Raw genomic sequence first — 16,769 nt, forward strand, 5'->3', positions numbered from 1 at the left:
GCTGTCAGGAGTGATCCCAGGAAAAAAAACCAAAAAACTTCTTTTAAGCTCCGTGGCTGAAATAAATACAACAAAAGGCAAAGAATATTGTTCGGTGTGGATTTCACCAACACTCATTCTTCTCAGTCTCACCAAGAGCTGGAAATAACAAAACCAGCTAGGCACACGTTGATCACAACAAACACTTCCCTTTCATCTCTGAATATCTTTAAGCAAAGGAACTGTTGACAAAGAAAGACCATTCTCTCTCCTTGCACTCCTACATGCCCAGCTAGGTAAGGCTGCTCACCTTGATGTTAGAGAAAGGTCCTATGTGGGCATCCAGGGACCATCTTAATTGGATTCGAAGCAGGGATTTAAACAAAGCTGTCTCATCTTTCAGGACAGGTCTACTGAGAGAGAGAAGATAAGACAGTGGGGGATGCAATGCCTCCAGCTGAGAGAGATTAGGATGTTGGCCAATGTGAGGAGAGGCTGTAATGACCACATATTGCTTTGAGTTCATTGCGTTCCCACAAAAGGCTCTGCCCCCATCACACTTCTCAGTGCACTCTATTAGGGGCAGTGGTTCAGAAATGATGCGGAGAAAAGGAGAACTATTTTCTAAGAAGTTATCCAAGCAGTGTTTGGCATCTCCTACCTGCTACAGAGCAAGCATGACCCTGGTGAGCTGCAAAAAAGCCCAAGCACAGCTGCCACCACCTTGCTACATCCTGGGGAAGAGCTCCCAAGCAGCAATCCCATCACGAGAGTAGGGGGGAACCAACGTCCCCAAAGGTGCTCACCGTGGCGCCGCCTCTGCCTGTGCCAACCTTGGATTCCTGGCAGCAGTGGGATACACCCCCATGAGGCGACTGGTTATTGCCTAAAAGTCCACAAACAAAGAGCAGTTCCCAACATTTTGCAGCAGCTCCGATCCAGAGATGAACACAGCAATTGCAACTCTCCACCTGCAGCTGCCCCATGACAGGTTGCCAGAGAGCCCTACACAGCTTTTTTAATCAAGAACCGTGAAAAAATGTTAATAACCCCCTCCTGGACTTGCTTATGTCATGGTGTTACAAAAGAGTGTGAAAATAAAGGTAACATTCAAGTGTTGCGCTGGTTTTTCCCCGCCTCTTATTTATTTGTCCATTTGTGGGTTCAGGGTTGTGTGGGCTCATACAAAAAGGAAAGGTTTGCTTTCACAGAGCTGCTTTGGATGTCTATAGCAGCATTTAGAGAGCATGCTGTACCTACCCACTTCTCTGCCCAAAGGGTCTGCAATTTCCCCACGGTGTTTGCATCCCCATGGCACGATTTTCTCCAGCCCTTTCTGCCCAGAAGAAGCAAAAAAACCTGAAGTGGGATGAAAAAAAACCCTCACACTGTGAAAGGGAGAGAATGATGCCTGGCCGGGTTTCATCCGTCTAACTTTATGTGTCGTCAGTTCGGATGCGTAAATCTGAGCGAGTTGTCTAGACGCCTGTTATAGTCGATGGAGAGAAAGAAGAACTTCCAGGGTGCCATTCAGACCAGCTGGGAGAGATGAATTGTGCTCTAGAAGGAACCATCTCTCTCTCCCGACCATAAAGCAAAGTCGCGGCAATAAAGCAGCTGAGACATAAGCACCTACCTCTCACCAAGCTGCAGTTAGTTGAGAAAAATCCCACTCAAAATAACCCACAAACAACCGCCAGCTTCCCTAAACAGCTCTTACCATATAACAGAATAAAAGCATCCAGGGGAGAATCGCATCTCGGCAGCGTCTTTCCCGCCATCCTCAAACCAGCACAAGCCCCCGACCACGGTGAAGCTACCTGACCTGGGAAAAGACCTGCTTGAAACCCTGGCTTTAACGCACCGTACCAGAATTTCAGACCAGAATTTGGGGCTGCGGTATGGCAGAGGAGCTGTGCTCACTCGGATGGTGGGTTTGCAGCAGCGGAGAAGTTGGGCAGCATCAAAAAAAAGAGGCTGCAAACCCTCCCAGGGTGGTGTGGGCTGTGCCGTGCCAGGAACAGCATCTGACTCCCAGAGATGCAAGGACAGACTGTTGAATTACGAAAGGACTAGAATATTGCTGCAGATTTTCCTGACAAAAGAGGCTCCACCTTTTCCTCCTTCCCAAACATGGGAAAATTTCTGAAAACATTTCCTCTGTTCCATTGGAGGCTCCACCAGCACATACACACACACCCCTACTAGATACACAGTCATTCCCCAGGTTTGCTTTCCAGATTTGCCTGTTGACATTCCCCCTCCCTCCTTCCCTCCGTCTCCTGCTCTTCGCTTCCCCCACTCTGTGGAGGCACCAGCACGACTCGATTCTTTATAACATTCACCATTGCTGGGAGACGTGAGGCTGCTTTGAAAAATAATTAAAAAAACCCCCAAAATTAAAAAAAAAAAAAAAAAAAGGAGGGGAAGAAAACAAGGAAAGGGAGCAGAGGAAAAAAAGAAAGAAAGAAAGAAAAGAATGCATGTCAGCTCCAACCCGCTGCCGCGCCGGCATGCACACGGGTTGCCTTTTGCTCGGCGCACATCAATGCCTCTTATCCTCCAAAGTTATTTCCCCTGGAGTGAACCTATCAAAGATTTTCAGCCTCTCTGGAGAGAGCAGTTCCAGATAACACTGGATTTCCTTGTCAATTTTTGCCTACCAGGCTCTGGCAGCATTTTCTACCTGACACTCTGATCTTGACACACACGTACAGAAGCAGCGAGTGCGTGTGTGCGTGTGTGTGTGCGTGTGTGTGCATGTTTCTGGAGCTGTTTCCTCCTGCTTTGCAAGAAATGCAGCTGCCTTTAGACTGCAGAGAGGAAGGGAAAACCCGATAACGCTTGGCATCTGTATAGCACCCTACTCATCTGTGATTCCTGTAGTGTCTTGCCCTCCTTGTAATTACAGTAATTAATGTAATTATACTAATAATAATGATTATTCTTTAGGGTGTGCCAGATCTTTCCTAATACAGCTCCTTCCCTGGAAACCCTGGGCCTATATTTGTAGAAGAAGTCACTGCAGGATTACCAAATAAATGTTCCCCACAAAATTCCTGCTGCTACAACAGCTGGGAATTCAGAAATATTCACCCCCTCTCCTCTCTTTGCTGTGACAACAGTGCTGGAAGGACCAGCCTCTCCCACAGGTTCCTACCATGTCTCTGAAGGTTCAGATAAGTCTTTCTGATCACTTGTGATTTTTTATTTCTGGGTGGAGGGGAGAGATGGAGAGATTGGTAAGATCTGGTGGTACTGACAGCCCACCCGGCTGGTTTGGTCAGCCTTCATCAGCAAAGGTGCCAAGGCTGTGGCTGGTGAGAGGAAAGTCTCCGTGCAACCCCTAAATCAGCATCCCAAGAAGCCATGTAATTACAAGGCTCTACCTAGAGGCCCCAGAGCTCATTAGCCTCAGCAATAAAATAAGCAGTTTATAGGTGCCGTAACTCACGCTGGACCGAAGGGTGGGCACGTCGTGAAGCGGTGAGCTGCGAGGCACAGCTGCTTGCCTGTAGCTTCAGCCCTGACCAAGAGTTTTCTAAAGCTCCAGCACAGCTGATGCCTCCTGTGCAAAACTGGTCCCCAAAAACACAGAATCATATGTGTCAACTGATGACTTCTGTCTATTTTGTGTTTTCTCCCCGGGGTCTGTGTCCCAGGATGACTCCAACGTGGATTGTGATCACCAGCTGAGCTCCCACACCAAGCAGGGAGCAAGAAGTGGCAAGAAGTGACTCCGGTATGTCACCCAACCATCCTCCTCCTCCTGTGGCAATGCTATCCTCAGCATACGCACAGATGGCAGCGATCACTGCTCTGTGGTTAAACATAGCCCTTAATTATTTGCACCATATATATGATCTTCCAGCTTTCTGCATATCACCCAGGTCGTGCCCTGGAAGTAGTATTGCCCCCAAGGGCAATGTGAGGCCCCCCTGAAGGTCTTAGTGACGTGGGAAGAGGATCCTTGAACACGATTTACAGTTGCTGTTACCAACATTAAGTCGTAATGTGAGTCCATGTGAGTCCAATAAAATCCTGTAGAAGAAAGGGAGGCCCAGAGCCACCTCAGCACCTTGGATACTTGGGTGAACTGCCCAGTCTGGGAACGCACCATTAGCATCACGTTAGGACTCCACCACCTTGTGCCCTTAAGCGTCCACATTTCTTTTGCCCCAAGGACATGCCTTCTCCAGTGGTACCTGGAGAAGGAGGAGGAAGGCAGAAGAGAAGGTCAATGGGGCAACTGTGTTAGGGAGCGAGATCGTGGTTGCTACATCTGATGGTGCCGCCTGGCCATCCAAACCAGACCTCAGGGCTTGTCTGCTTTCAGCCAGCGCTGCTGCTCCAGCTGCAGCGGAAGCATCCCAGTTACCCCACACACAACCTGGCAAACCCAAACACTGTCATAAAGCTTGTCACACTCCATGGGTGTATATGGGTCACCACCAGGCTTCTCTATAGAGGCTGCTGGTGTGCAAACAGCAATGAGACCGTGCCAGCAGAAGTCACATTGCATGGTGTCCATATGGGCTCTTCCAGCCCTTGGGGGACATATAGACAGTAAATGACTCCTGAAGACGTCCACGCTGAAACCAAGAGCTCTGTTTGAAACTCAGCAGCACAGTATTGCCCCTCAATAGCAAATCCAGCCCCAGAGAGGGCAGTTTTAATTGCAAGCTTTGCTCAAGGGCTCACCTGTGTTACTCCAGCCCTGTAATTTCAGATTGGAGACCTGGGCTTCTGTCTCGTTCATGTTGTTCCATCTCTGGGAGGTTCAACATTTGTCGATTCTAGGAAGATCCAATAACATTTTAAAGGCAGGATGTGAAATTGGATTATGTGGGACTCAGCCCTTGAGCAGAGAAGAGGTAGCTCTCCTTAAAGGCCAACAGCAATCTTTCCTTTTTCCCTGCCCGGGACCTTCACTGAACCTTGAATGGTGAAGCACACGGTTATTCCATTTCACCTCGCAGCTGGCTTGCTGTAATTGATTATATTTGTCAGCTTACTCTTTTTTTTTTCTTTTCTTTTAAATGCCATGAGTGGATTCATGCTGCACGTACATGTAAACTAGAGTTGCTGCCCTGCAACAATAGTTCCCTGTTACTCTCTGTTGCGTTCTCACGAAGGGAGAGATGTAGATCCAACTAGGACAGACAAGTACTGCTTTATAAACCTGAAGTTGGTGTGCAGCATCTAATCCAGCCATCCATCATCTCTCTGCTCTAATCTGCCTAAAGTCAATGGGGACCGAGAGGGAAGAAGCAGGCAACAACAACAGTATCATGGTAACCGTGAGAGCGATGCTGGAGTGGATTGTCTGCTCCAAGAGCGCAGGGAGGGGTGTGCAACCTCATACACAGCTTCCCCAGGCTGTGTGTCCTGGGTAAGCATTAATCAGATACAAAAGGGCACATGTCACACCAGAATAACTCTGCTATTATTATTATTTATTTCTTGTAATGCTCTAGCTCTTTAGTCAGCTCAGAGCCTTGGTCTTTTCCTTCAAAGCTTGAAATAGCTGCAGGCGTTAATGGCTAAGAGCGTATTCTGCATCCCCATTTTCAGCTCTGCTCAGGGATGGCACTTTGTAGTCAGACAGCTCCTGCTGTGTCCCCAGCAGCTTGGGCAGATGGGAGGTCACCGTGCCACCGGACATGCCGTGGAGCCAAGGGTCCAGCTCGGAAAAGGGAGGCGTGAAGCATCCTTCCCTCCCAGCAGCCCCAGGAGATACTCCCCTGGGGCACAATGGCAGCCCTCATCCTGGCAATGCTTAATGAGACAGTATGAAGTGAAATGAGGGAAAGATTAAAAGTAAAAATTATCTCTGACAGTCTCAGCTTCACAAACCCTACAATTTCCCACCAAATACCGTTTCAAAGGGAAGCCTGTAATGAACCAGTTCCCTGGTCTGCTCTGAGACCCATTCCTGGTATCATCACAAGCTGCAATCACAGCCTGCCACTCCTACTATCTCCTCCCATCCCAGGATGTGTCCGATGATGGCAGAGGGAAAGGTGTTGGGCTGAGGGTTGCAGCTCAGATCTTCTGCAAAAGGCACCGCCTGATGTGAATTCAAAAAAAATGAACCACCTAGGGATTTGCTCCCATGGAAGTGGAGCATAAAAGATACGATTTCATCTCCTTAGACGGTTGTTGGACTCCTCTATTCCTCTCTGATGCCCAGGTACCCAGGAAGGAACAATGGGAATCTGCAGTAGGAATTAGGGTGCAGGCTAATTACCCAAGGAATAGGGTCTTCAGAAATGTATCCAATTAAAAAACAACCAAACAAAACAAAACTAACCCAAAACCCAAACCAAATCAGGAGCACTTTGGGGCTGCATCCTTCTCCTTCTCCCATCTCGGTCACACAATGCAGGCTGCCCTCTTGGAAGAGGCTGCAGAGACAAGAGGTGAGGAGAGACACCAGAGCAAACACACATGCCTGAGGACCATGTTGCATTGTTGCTTCTCTCTGTGGCTTTGCAGGAGCTGCAGGGACGTGACAGCAAAAGGCAGCAACTGGGGCTCAAGAGCTGCCAGCGTCATGATGAGGGGACTGTGAACAGGGACACAGGAGAAGCTGTTAATGCAGGGTAGATGCCGAAGTAGCCTTAATCCATTTGGAAAATTGGCGCCTGACACTGTATAAAACTGTGCATTGAGAAATAAAGACAGTGTTTGGTTGAAGTTTGGCAGGGTGTGATTTGTGTTCGCTTACGCACAGTCTGCAATAGCAAAAGAGAGAAATCCTGGTATATTCCTGCCTCTGCATCAATGAGGTATTTTAAGGGATGCTCAGTCTGCATCTGGGTGGCAGAAGTGGCTCCCATACCGCTTTCTCTGCTCTGCTTTCACGACAGGTCTCTCCAGCTAGCACATTTAAGTCTAAGGGCTTGGCTCGCCAGCAGATCAGCACACTCAGTGGTGCGTGGATGGGACTGAGCCCAAATCCATTCTCTGTGATTTGATACCCAGCTCTGCCTCTGCTATTAAACCTAAATAACAAGCAAGTTTAGTGGCTGCAAAAGCTGCCAGGCCATTGCAGCTTTATTTAGTCGCATAGCAGGTGCATTTTGGGAAGTGGTTTTTGCAGTCTTCCCTCACACGTGCGTGCCCACAGCCTGCCTGTGAGGTTAACCCATCCCTGCAGGACTAGGATTGTGAAGATCAGACCTTTCCCCCTCTGCTAGCCAGCAGAGCATCTACTGCAGGGAGTCTTTGTGCTGCAGTCGTGCAGCTCAGAGGTGTCCCCTGGTGCCATCGGAGTGTCTCACAGTGGGTTTGAGAACCGGTCACCAGCCTCAGGTGGGATCTGAAAGCACCAGAAGTCCTGGATGGATGGATGGATGGATGGATGGATGGATGGATGGATGGATGGATGATGTTACCCAGCTTTTGCCATTGCCTAAACCCCAGGATTACCATGACAAGGTCCTATCCAGCAACGGTCCCACTGCAGATCCCTGGGAAAGGGACTCCTATATTTAGGTGGCATTCAGAATTTTTGGTTTTCTTTCAGGAATTTGTCCAACAGCACTTTGAACCCATGTAAATTGTCTGCCATGAGAAGGCAGCCAGCAGAACAACTTGCCACCTGAAGGATATCCTTGTGTTTGTTTTCAGCTTGCTTTCTGCAATGTTCTGTCTGCCTGTCAGAGTTGATACCTCCTTGTTCTAGGATCAGAAGAGATGGTGAAAGAGCTTTGTCTCTTCATTCCTCAGTGGCACTTATGGTTTTACAGATGTCTACTGCATCCACTCTCTGCCATCTCTTCTCTAAAGTCATTGTGTTATCAGGATCTCATTTCTGCCTCTAAGCCACAAAGTGAGCAAGATTTGCAAAGAAGTAAGAGACACTATCTTTGCAATGCCTGTGCTCCTGGCTGGCTACAGCCCGCCCTTGCCTCCAACAGCAACTTGCTTTGCAGCCCTGTACAAACCACCCCTGAAGTTGGATTCAACTCCCCTAGCTCTGACTGTCTAAATTTGAGGCATTTCACAAGCCAAACCTAGATACTTGCTTTAGGGGAAGATAAATTCTTCTGTAGACTGTCAAAGGACTTCGGCCACCAGCTCCTGCAGAGGCACCTGTACAGTAGCTGGCTGAATCCTACCCGTAGGGTGGTAAATTCAGCATGCTCCTCACATGCCTCCGTTTGCCTGTCTGTGCAAACACAGGCAGCTTCCCCACCTCACGGCATTATTTAGAAGCTCAATTAGTTAGTGGCTGCAAAGTGCTGGTAAGATGGATAGCACCATAGAAAGACTGTTCTTGGGAAGTACTTCCACTGTTTTTTTTAAATAAAAAAGAAAGCCACCTGACAAATCTGTGGCTAGAGGGGCCAGGATGTCCAAAGATATGGACAGTGAATAACTGAGAAGGGGATGGGGATTATAATTCATCTTCCAGTTGGCATTTGTTTCATTTTTATCTCCACTTCAGCTTGAATGTTCAAGAACAAGGTAGGAGGAAGGAGTTTTGTTTCTGTCTCTGACAAAGGGCAAGAAAGCCTCCAGTGCACATCTGAGACCCCCTCCTCTGTCTTCACATTCCTGCTTCTTCATGTTTTTACTGTTTCCAAGGTAAAAAGCAGTCAGGGGAAAAAAGCAAACAACCAAACAAAAAAACCCCACAAACAGCTGAAAAAGACCTTCTCAGATTATTTTTTGATATCATAAAGAACTGGAAAGGGGCATTAACCCCGTTACAGTTCATTTGTGAGGCAAAACAAGTCAGGAAGATGCAAACTTCTCTCCAACACATTTTTTGCTGTGCTTTTGGCCCATGGCCCTTTCCCTTGCTGCAAGCCTGGCCGGTGTCACTAATTAGTGCCGAACATCCACAGCACTTAAGGTTTCTTTGAGCTTTTTCTGCAGGCAGCTGCGTGCCGTCATCTCTGCTGTTTGCACAGCTGAATGCCTGTAATACCTGAGTCAGGGCTGAGAGCAGCGAAATCCCCCCAGCTATCAGGAAATCCAATTTTATGGACACGGCTAAATTTGTGTGATGTGTTGGTGGATTAATTCATGAAGATCATTGCCTTCTCAGTACTGTAATTCAAGCTCTTTTCTTACAGGGGAGAGAGGGAGGCACATGGATATTTTCACATCATGGGGCCAGTCAACAAGTGTCACAGTGGGATGCAGAAGCAGCGTGTAAGATTGCGCTTGGCCGAAGGTCAATACGACTATTATAGTGCTGCATGGGATTGGTCAAAGGTTTTAAATGAGCAGTCCAGATAGGTTAATTCTGATTTCACGGATGTTGATAAGTCAAAAGGCTTCCAGTGACTCTAAAGACTGTATGTACGTATTGTCCATTCTGAGATTTTTTTTTTTGCTGGATAGATGTAGACTGGCCTAAATCAATAAATCATACCTGTTTCGTGGGTCAAGATGGAGAGGAAAAGCTTTTATTTGGGAGGCAACAACCTGGGTACATTGTGATACTGCCCCATGTCCTTCTGCTCTTTGCATTTGTACAGTGCTTTTTCCTTCTGTGCCCTAGGAAAGCTGCAGGTTGCTGCTGTGCCTTTCTGGTGTCCCTGGCCAACATCACTCCAAAGCCCTTTATCCCTGAACAGATAACACCAGTGCTCCCTAGAACAGACTTCCTAAAAGAGATATAGAATTCTAGAATTATTTAGCTTGAAAAAGACCCTTAAGATCATCAAGTCCAACTGTTAGCTTATCACTATCAAGTCCATCATCAAACCGTGTCCCTAATATCACTATTCTTGCACTGGCAGAGTCCTTGACATTAAAAAGAAAGCCAGAAAACTTCACTCTCCCCCTGTAGAGCTGTTTAATGGTAGCACCAGTCCCAGAGACAGGAAAATAATTGATATTTTCATCCTCCTTTAATGAGAAAACTGAGATCCAGCAAGATGTGATTTGTGGAAGAAGCAGTGTGGGTTTCCCCACACCCAATATCCCTTCAACCTATGTTTTTCCATCTTCACAAGGACTGTCCTGCTGGTCCTGCAAGGGGAGGACCCACCACAGTCAGCAATGTCCCTAGCAATGTCATTGTTGCCTTCAGCCTTCATCTGACAGACATGAGACACCTGTTTCCTCCAGGTATGTCCTGCTCTTCCCCTTGTACAACACAGAAGACAAGCTCGATGCCCACCAAGAAGCTAGGCATCCCTTCAGTCAGTCCAGCACCTAAAGCATCAGTGACAAGCAGCTCATCGCAGCAATCGCTGCAGTCATGTGCCAGAAGGTGCCAGTTAACACTGCAATGCCACCGATGGCATGGGGTCACCAATTCAGGAACCTCAGTGGGAAACATCACTCACACATTGCATTGGTCTTTGCAATGAAATGCACATGAACAGGGACATAGTCACAGGTGATACTGGGGCTAAAGGCAAACCTCCTGATTTTATGGCCTCTCAGGAGCTCAGCTCAATGGGATCCATCACCTGCAGCCTCCAGAGCCCCCACAAGTCAGGACCTCTCTGCAAGGACCAGCAGTTTGGTGTTGGGATGGATCTCAAAGCACATCAGGGAGGGTGGAGGAATAGCATTCGCTCTATTTCATGGATGGAGAAAGACGAACACAGCAGAATCATAACACGTCTCAGGCTACATGGGATCGGTTGCAGATTTGAAAATAGATCTAGGAAAAGGATGGCACGTGCTTTTGTGTGTGCATACAGGGCTGGATTTCACTAAAGCGACCAGCAGAACCTCCACTGTCTTCTCCAGAGCACGGATTTTATCCAACAGTTCAACCCCTCTATGACTTACATGAACATCCTTCATATAAAAACTATACAGCCCTGATGACCAACCAGTGCTGCTGGTTCCTGTATCTCACCTGATTTCCCCATTCTTGCACCAATTCATAGCATCACACAGCATCTGCAGGGAATTGCTGGAGCTTTCCAAGTCTTGATGGGACCCTGGGAAATGACAGAAGTCAAAGCCTAAAGAGGGGTTTGTCTGATGGAGTCTCATCTTAGAAGAAGAAAGGGAAAAATGTGCATCAGATGATAGGAGGAAGGATTTCATATCACCCTACGAGACACCTTAAACATCTTACAGACTGAAATGCCCACAGGCACGCGGTCTGTTTTTCCTGCTCCCAGTTTATGCCTAGTCCCTCCCCACCCACCTCTTTTTGCTTTCAAAATTTATTTTCTCTAACCTTCTGGAAGCAGCCAGACATGGTTCAAGAATAACCTTCCACCCCTTTCCATTAAAGTCTGTTTCCCCCTCCCTTTCTTCATATACCTGTTTATATCAGTTTCAGATTAATGGAGAAGGCCCACTGAAAGTGTTTTTCTGGGGTATTTTTTCACAAATTGGACCATTAAACCTAATGCATGGTATTTGTAAAGCATGTGGTATTAAACAGAGCAGTATTTAGCACATTAAATATATTTAGAATATTAGAGATTGAGATGATTTTCACTTTACAATGCTTAAAATGTGCTGGAAAGCAAGGGGAAAGTGCATTAACAGAAGGATCATGTTGTGATTCAAGGCTGAAGAGTTAAAGCTCCCTGGACCACTGTAATTTTGACCCCTTCTCCAAATCATTATGCTAGGACATAGGGCCTTTCATTACTTGAGAATATAACACTGGGCTTTGGGAGCTTTAACTCTGCATTTTCTGGGTCTTGTGGGTTTAAATCGTAATTTAATGTTCATTAAAATAGTTCTTTTTCTTATTTTTTTCCATTAAAATTGTTTTTCTTACTTTTTTTTTTTTTTCTCCAATGAATTAACTTGGAGAGGTTTTTGAGAATGAAAGGGGACATTAAAAGTATGGGGATACTGCAGAGATTGGCTCGATTCTTATACAAAAGCCTTTTTGGGGGTGCTTTCAGGGAAGGTGAACACACCATAAAACCACTTTGTTCAGAGTGAATGATGTAATGAGACCTTTGTACAAATGAGAATCAGATCCAGCATGCTCATAAAGACAAAGCAATAAGGCCATCAAAGAAACTTTATTTTGTTTCACGTGAAACTATGCTTCAAAATATGAAGAAAACACAGAGGATTCTCCCACCTTCCTGTCCTTCCTCTGAGCTCAACTCTTCTCAAATCCTTCCTTCCCTGTGCTTTTACTGAGTTATTTCTGTGATGCCTTCTGCTTCGCTCTGGTCCTACAGCATGCATTTGTCCCATTTCTCCAGTCCCTAAATACTATAGGTATTCCTCTGAGCAGTCTCAAGGTTCTGATTTAAAGATCTTTGAACCAGAAAACATGTTTCTATGGAATTGTAGATCACTGGATAAATATGCAATTATATTTAATTTTTACAGCCTGCGTGCAGGGTTGTAGGTAGATACACCATCAAGTTTACCACATCATTATGCTAGACATTTTTCATCCATGTGCTACATACCCACCTTATCAGAGAGCCAAGGGGTACCTTGTCCTGCTGTTGGATGGTATTGTGAGCAAGGGATATGCCTTGGGTCACTTGTCAAGGTTCCTTGGTGTGCTTGGACATCATGGTACCTCCCAACTTGTCCAGGAGCAAACTGGTGCCAATGTACAACATCACAGCTATTCAAAGCAGCAATGTAAGACTGCATAGGGCCTAATGGATAAAATGGTTATAAAGACGAAAAAAGGGAGTGACAAGTGCTGGTGGTTCACAGAACACAAGGCCCCTTTCTGCTCCTTGCATCCACGCCAAGGAGAGTGAGGCTACACCAAGAAAACTAATGGAAGGCCAGCTCTGGAATTGCCTCGCTTGTTGCAATAATGTCTCTTTCTTGCAATGCAAGCGTATCCCAAAATGCACCACATAGCAGGGAAAACAAATTAGCAGGTAGTTGGCGGAGAGAACAGGGTGACAAGCATGCAGCGGGCTTTGAGAGAAGATCGCACGGATTATCTAGGAGCACATCTGGGTATATGCAATAATACAGCAAGGAGGTGTAATCATAACCTGACACTGTGACTGTTATTGTCATTATTATTATTATTATTATTATTATTATTATTATTAATTAAATGTTGAGTACTGACATCAATGCCTTTCCTACTGGCATGACCTCAAAGTCTGCTGGAGATCTCAAATCAGATGCTTCTGTTGTTTTCAATAGCCTTTGGAACAGGCCATTTCACCCGCAGGAAAAACCTGTTGCATTTCAGAGCTGTAACAATAATGCCAGAAAACAAACAAACAAAAAAAAAAAGCAGAGAGAGAGTTAATAGAGTGATCTGCTGTGTGAGGTCTGAAAAAAAAAAAATACTTCCCTGAAATAAATGGGGACAAATGCTGAGACCGCGGATGGTGTTTGCAAAAATGTCAGCCATTGGCCAGTGTTCTCTTTCTCATTATTCCTCATTTGTGGAACAAAATCAAACATTATCTCTGGGGATGTTTTCAGATGTAAATAGATGACTAGGCATGTTCAGATGATTTTTGCCATCCCTAGTGTTTATGTTTCATATCATTTCATGGGCACACTTCAATCAGATTGCATCAAAACCGGCGGCCAGATCAGGGGTGTTTCGACTGAAATGAAGATGAAACGTTACTCAAGACAATTTACAGTCGTCCAAAACTAGATCTAGACGGAAGCTGAACCATTTGTCTGGCACTTTCAGAGCCTCAGGGGTAGAAAGTTCTGTGCAGATTTATATTTTTTATTTCTATAGTCTTACAACTGCTCACTAATGAGAACAATTTCTCACATCCTCGGTGTATGTAAGACACCAGCATCGCAGCTCTTCAACCACGGGGCTAGATACAATCACGTTTACATCTGTGCACATCCAGAGTAACTGGTGGAGCAACCAGAATCAGACCCATAACTTCAGGTCTGCAGAGTCACTTACCAGCCGTGTCCTCCTCTTTGTCACCCAGGCTGTTTGCACTAGACTTGAATCATATCCAAACACAGCCAAACTTTGAAAAACTTTAGCTCTCAATTCAAGTTTTTCAGGCTATCTGTAGGTTTTTGGCATGTTTTTCTTCTGTCTCTGAGTTACAGCAGGCATCAGCCCTTTAGGTAAGACACAACATTTTAACGGGGCTTTGTAGCTTGAAGAGAAGCATTAGTTTGGGATCTGATGGGTATCACTGCAGTTATGTCCTGCTCAGAGTTTTCCAAAACTAATCAGTGTCTGGAGACTTTGTGCCAGGGGAAGGATTCAGATTGGGTCACCATGCGAGCTGCGTATTTTAGAGACGGCAGGAACACACTGTCTTCACGCTTACCTTGGTTTGTTCATCTCTGGATGAGTTTTTATGTTATTTGCTTGATCGTGCCTAAGCAATTCTTCAGGAAATTCATTTTTTTCCATGATGCACAAGCTGATAGCTGGATGAGGGGCAAAAAATATCATTAATTTCCTACGGATTTGATGTCTCAGGGCAAAAAAGATACACTATTTTACTTGCTGCTGAGTCTGGTGGTACAGGGAAAAGGCAAGTCAAGGAGTTGTGCTGCCACAGGAGAAGCATCTTCTTAATTCGCTGTAACTTTGCAATCCCTGCACAGTGCCATGGGAAAGCTTTAGGACTTTTATAGCTCCTCCACAAGATGTGTTGGAACTGTCCTCAGTATATAACTGGGGAAACCACATCCAAAGAGGGTGCCTCGGTGCACTGCATGTCTTCCCGATGACTAACTTTAATTAGAGATTTTTTTTTTAATTTTATTTTAATACTTTTGAGTCACATCTCACAGCACTTCGCTGTTCCTGACTCCCTGTCCTCAGCTGATGAGAACTGGGGTTGTGCATCTGCCTTTCACTGCTGTCGCGTGAAGCGAGTCCTCTATGCCGCATACAGATGAGACTTGGCTCTCGCCTGCGCAGCAGCCAGAAGGAAATCCGCAGGAATCACAGCTCCCCAGGTTGTAAAAGTACGGAGGGAAAAAAAAAAAAACCACAAAAAAACCCAAGCTCACAGTTTGCAGCGAAGTGGTGGAAGACACTAGTGCTGCTCTGCCAGCACTTGTGATCTTACTGCCAGTCTCACAATGTCTAGTGGTGTCTTGAACCAGCGGAAGGATTGCATGTTGAAAAGCAAATGTTACGCCGTTGTCGCTAAGGAGCAAAGCTAGGACTCGTGAGCCCTCAAAGGTGTGAAGCCAGAGGGCTGTAGAAGGACCCTGGATGTCACTGCTTTTCAAATCCTGAACTGTTTTCTTTCTGCACTTAGGATTGGCAGTGGTAAGATTAATGGCTGGACTGTACCTACGTTCTCCAAAGTTTCTTGCGATGACGTCTGATCCCTGAAGATTATCCCTACATCTTCTTCAAACTCTTTCTATTTAAACATTTCCTTTACAAAGTCAGCTTTCAACCCTGCATTTGAGAAAAATATTAAGCTGTTTTGTCAGAGAAGAGACACATATCACAAAGGGGCTTTTTCTGCAGCATGTACCTCAGACCTCCCCAGCTTCTATTTATGCTGCTTTTGAGCATAAGGATAGGTTGCTTTTATCTGTCCAATGGATTTCTGTTGCTGTGATCATTTCCCCCCTGGGAAAGGTGTCTGTGGCTCTTTCCACCACCACAGAAGCACAAAAGACCCCTTTTCCTTTTGTCAAGAAGCCAATGTCGAGAATTTCCTGCTCTCTCACTTGGGGGTAGTGACTGACCTGGAAAGAACATCTCAACTGAATATCAGCTTCCCCAAATGAAATATCACTTACCTTCTTCTTTGCAGTGCCAGTAATACGAATGGTCTCCAACCACTGTAATTGCTTCGCAGTAGATTGAAAAAAGAAGGAGCAGCTTTGCTGATTTGTGGTTTAGAAGAATGTACAATATATGTGTCTCCAACTGATATTAAAGTTGACAGATTGAAATCTGAACTGCTGAAGATGTGCACTGCGGATGATAAATTGCCCTCCAACTTTGAGAAGAGTTGGATCATGGCTCAAAGTGCAAGGGGAAAGCATACAATGAAAGGCAGAAGACCAATGCGTAGTCTCAACAATTAGTGTAAGCATCCATCCTCCATCTGTAGAGTGCTTTCTATTTCCATATGGATGTAAGTGAATTAGTGCGCCGGGGGCTGATAGCCCCATTAGATAGCCTGCTTTCCTTTAATGGTTTGATAAAAGGAAGGTGACAAGAAGATAGATAGAGATAGTACTCCAGGCTTCTTGCAGTAGAACCATTATCATTAACAGCATTAATTAGCCTATAATACACTGTACAGAAACACCAGATACAACCAGTCTAAAGGGAAGTAACCTGACAATTGTCAGTAATGTGATAGCTTAGCATTAGCATATACTGATCATTGAATATCTTTATCTTCCTAACCTGGCCTTTCAAAAAGGGAAGAATTCCCAAGGCTGCAGTCAGCATCTCTAGCCAAGTCATTAAAAAGACACATGCTTATGGAAGTGGGAGCCACAAGGTTGGTAGCAGACTGCAGAACCTTTTGCCATCAAGTCAGCCCATGCAGGACCAGTCTAGTTTTACCCTTTGGAGAATATTTGCACTTAAGGGCACATTAAGATGGACCGAATCGCCTATAAGTCTGACAGCCTTTCCCAGCAGAGACTCGTAGCGCCTTCAGAGAGCAACTCAGAGAGCTCTGGTAAAGAGAAGTGCAGAGAATAACCCTGAGTTTGCCCATAGGAGGTAAGGTATAGAGAGGTATAGATAGAATTGGAGTATAGCCCTAGACTGTGAGGTTTAAGCCTAAAGTCCACCTTACCATCCTGCAGTATGGATATGTAGATGCGCTAAATTACACTAAGGGAGAATGAAGCATTTTACTGTTAACCCTTGCGAGCAGCTAGCCCAAAATCCCAAGGCTCCTACTAGGCAGAGAAAT

This window comes from Leptosomus discolor, chromosome 1 (assembly GCF_034619465.1).
Source record: "Leptosomus discolor isolate bLepDis1 chromosome 1, bLepDis1.hap2, whole genome shotgun sequence".
In the NCBI taxonomy this organism is placed as follows: Eukaryota; Metazoa; Chordata; class Aves; order Leptosomiformes; family Leptosomidae; genus Leptosomus; species Leptosomus discolor.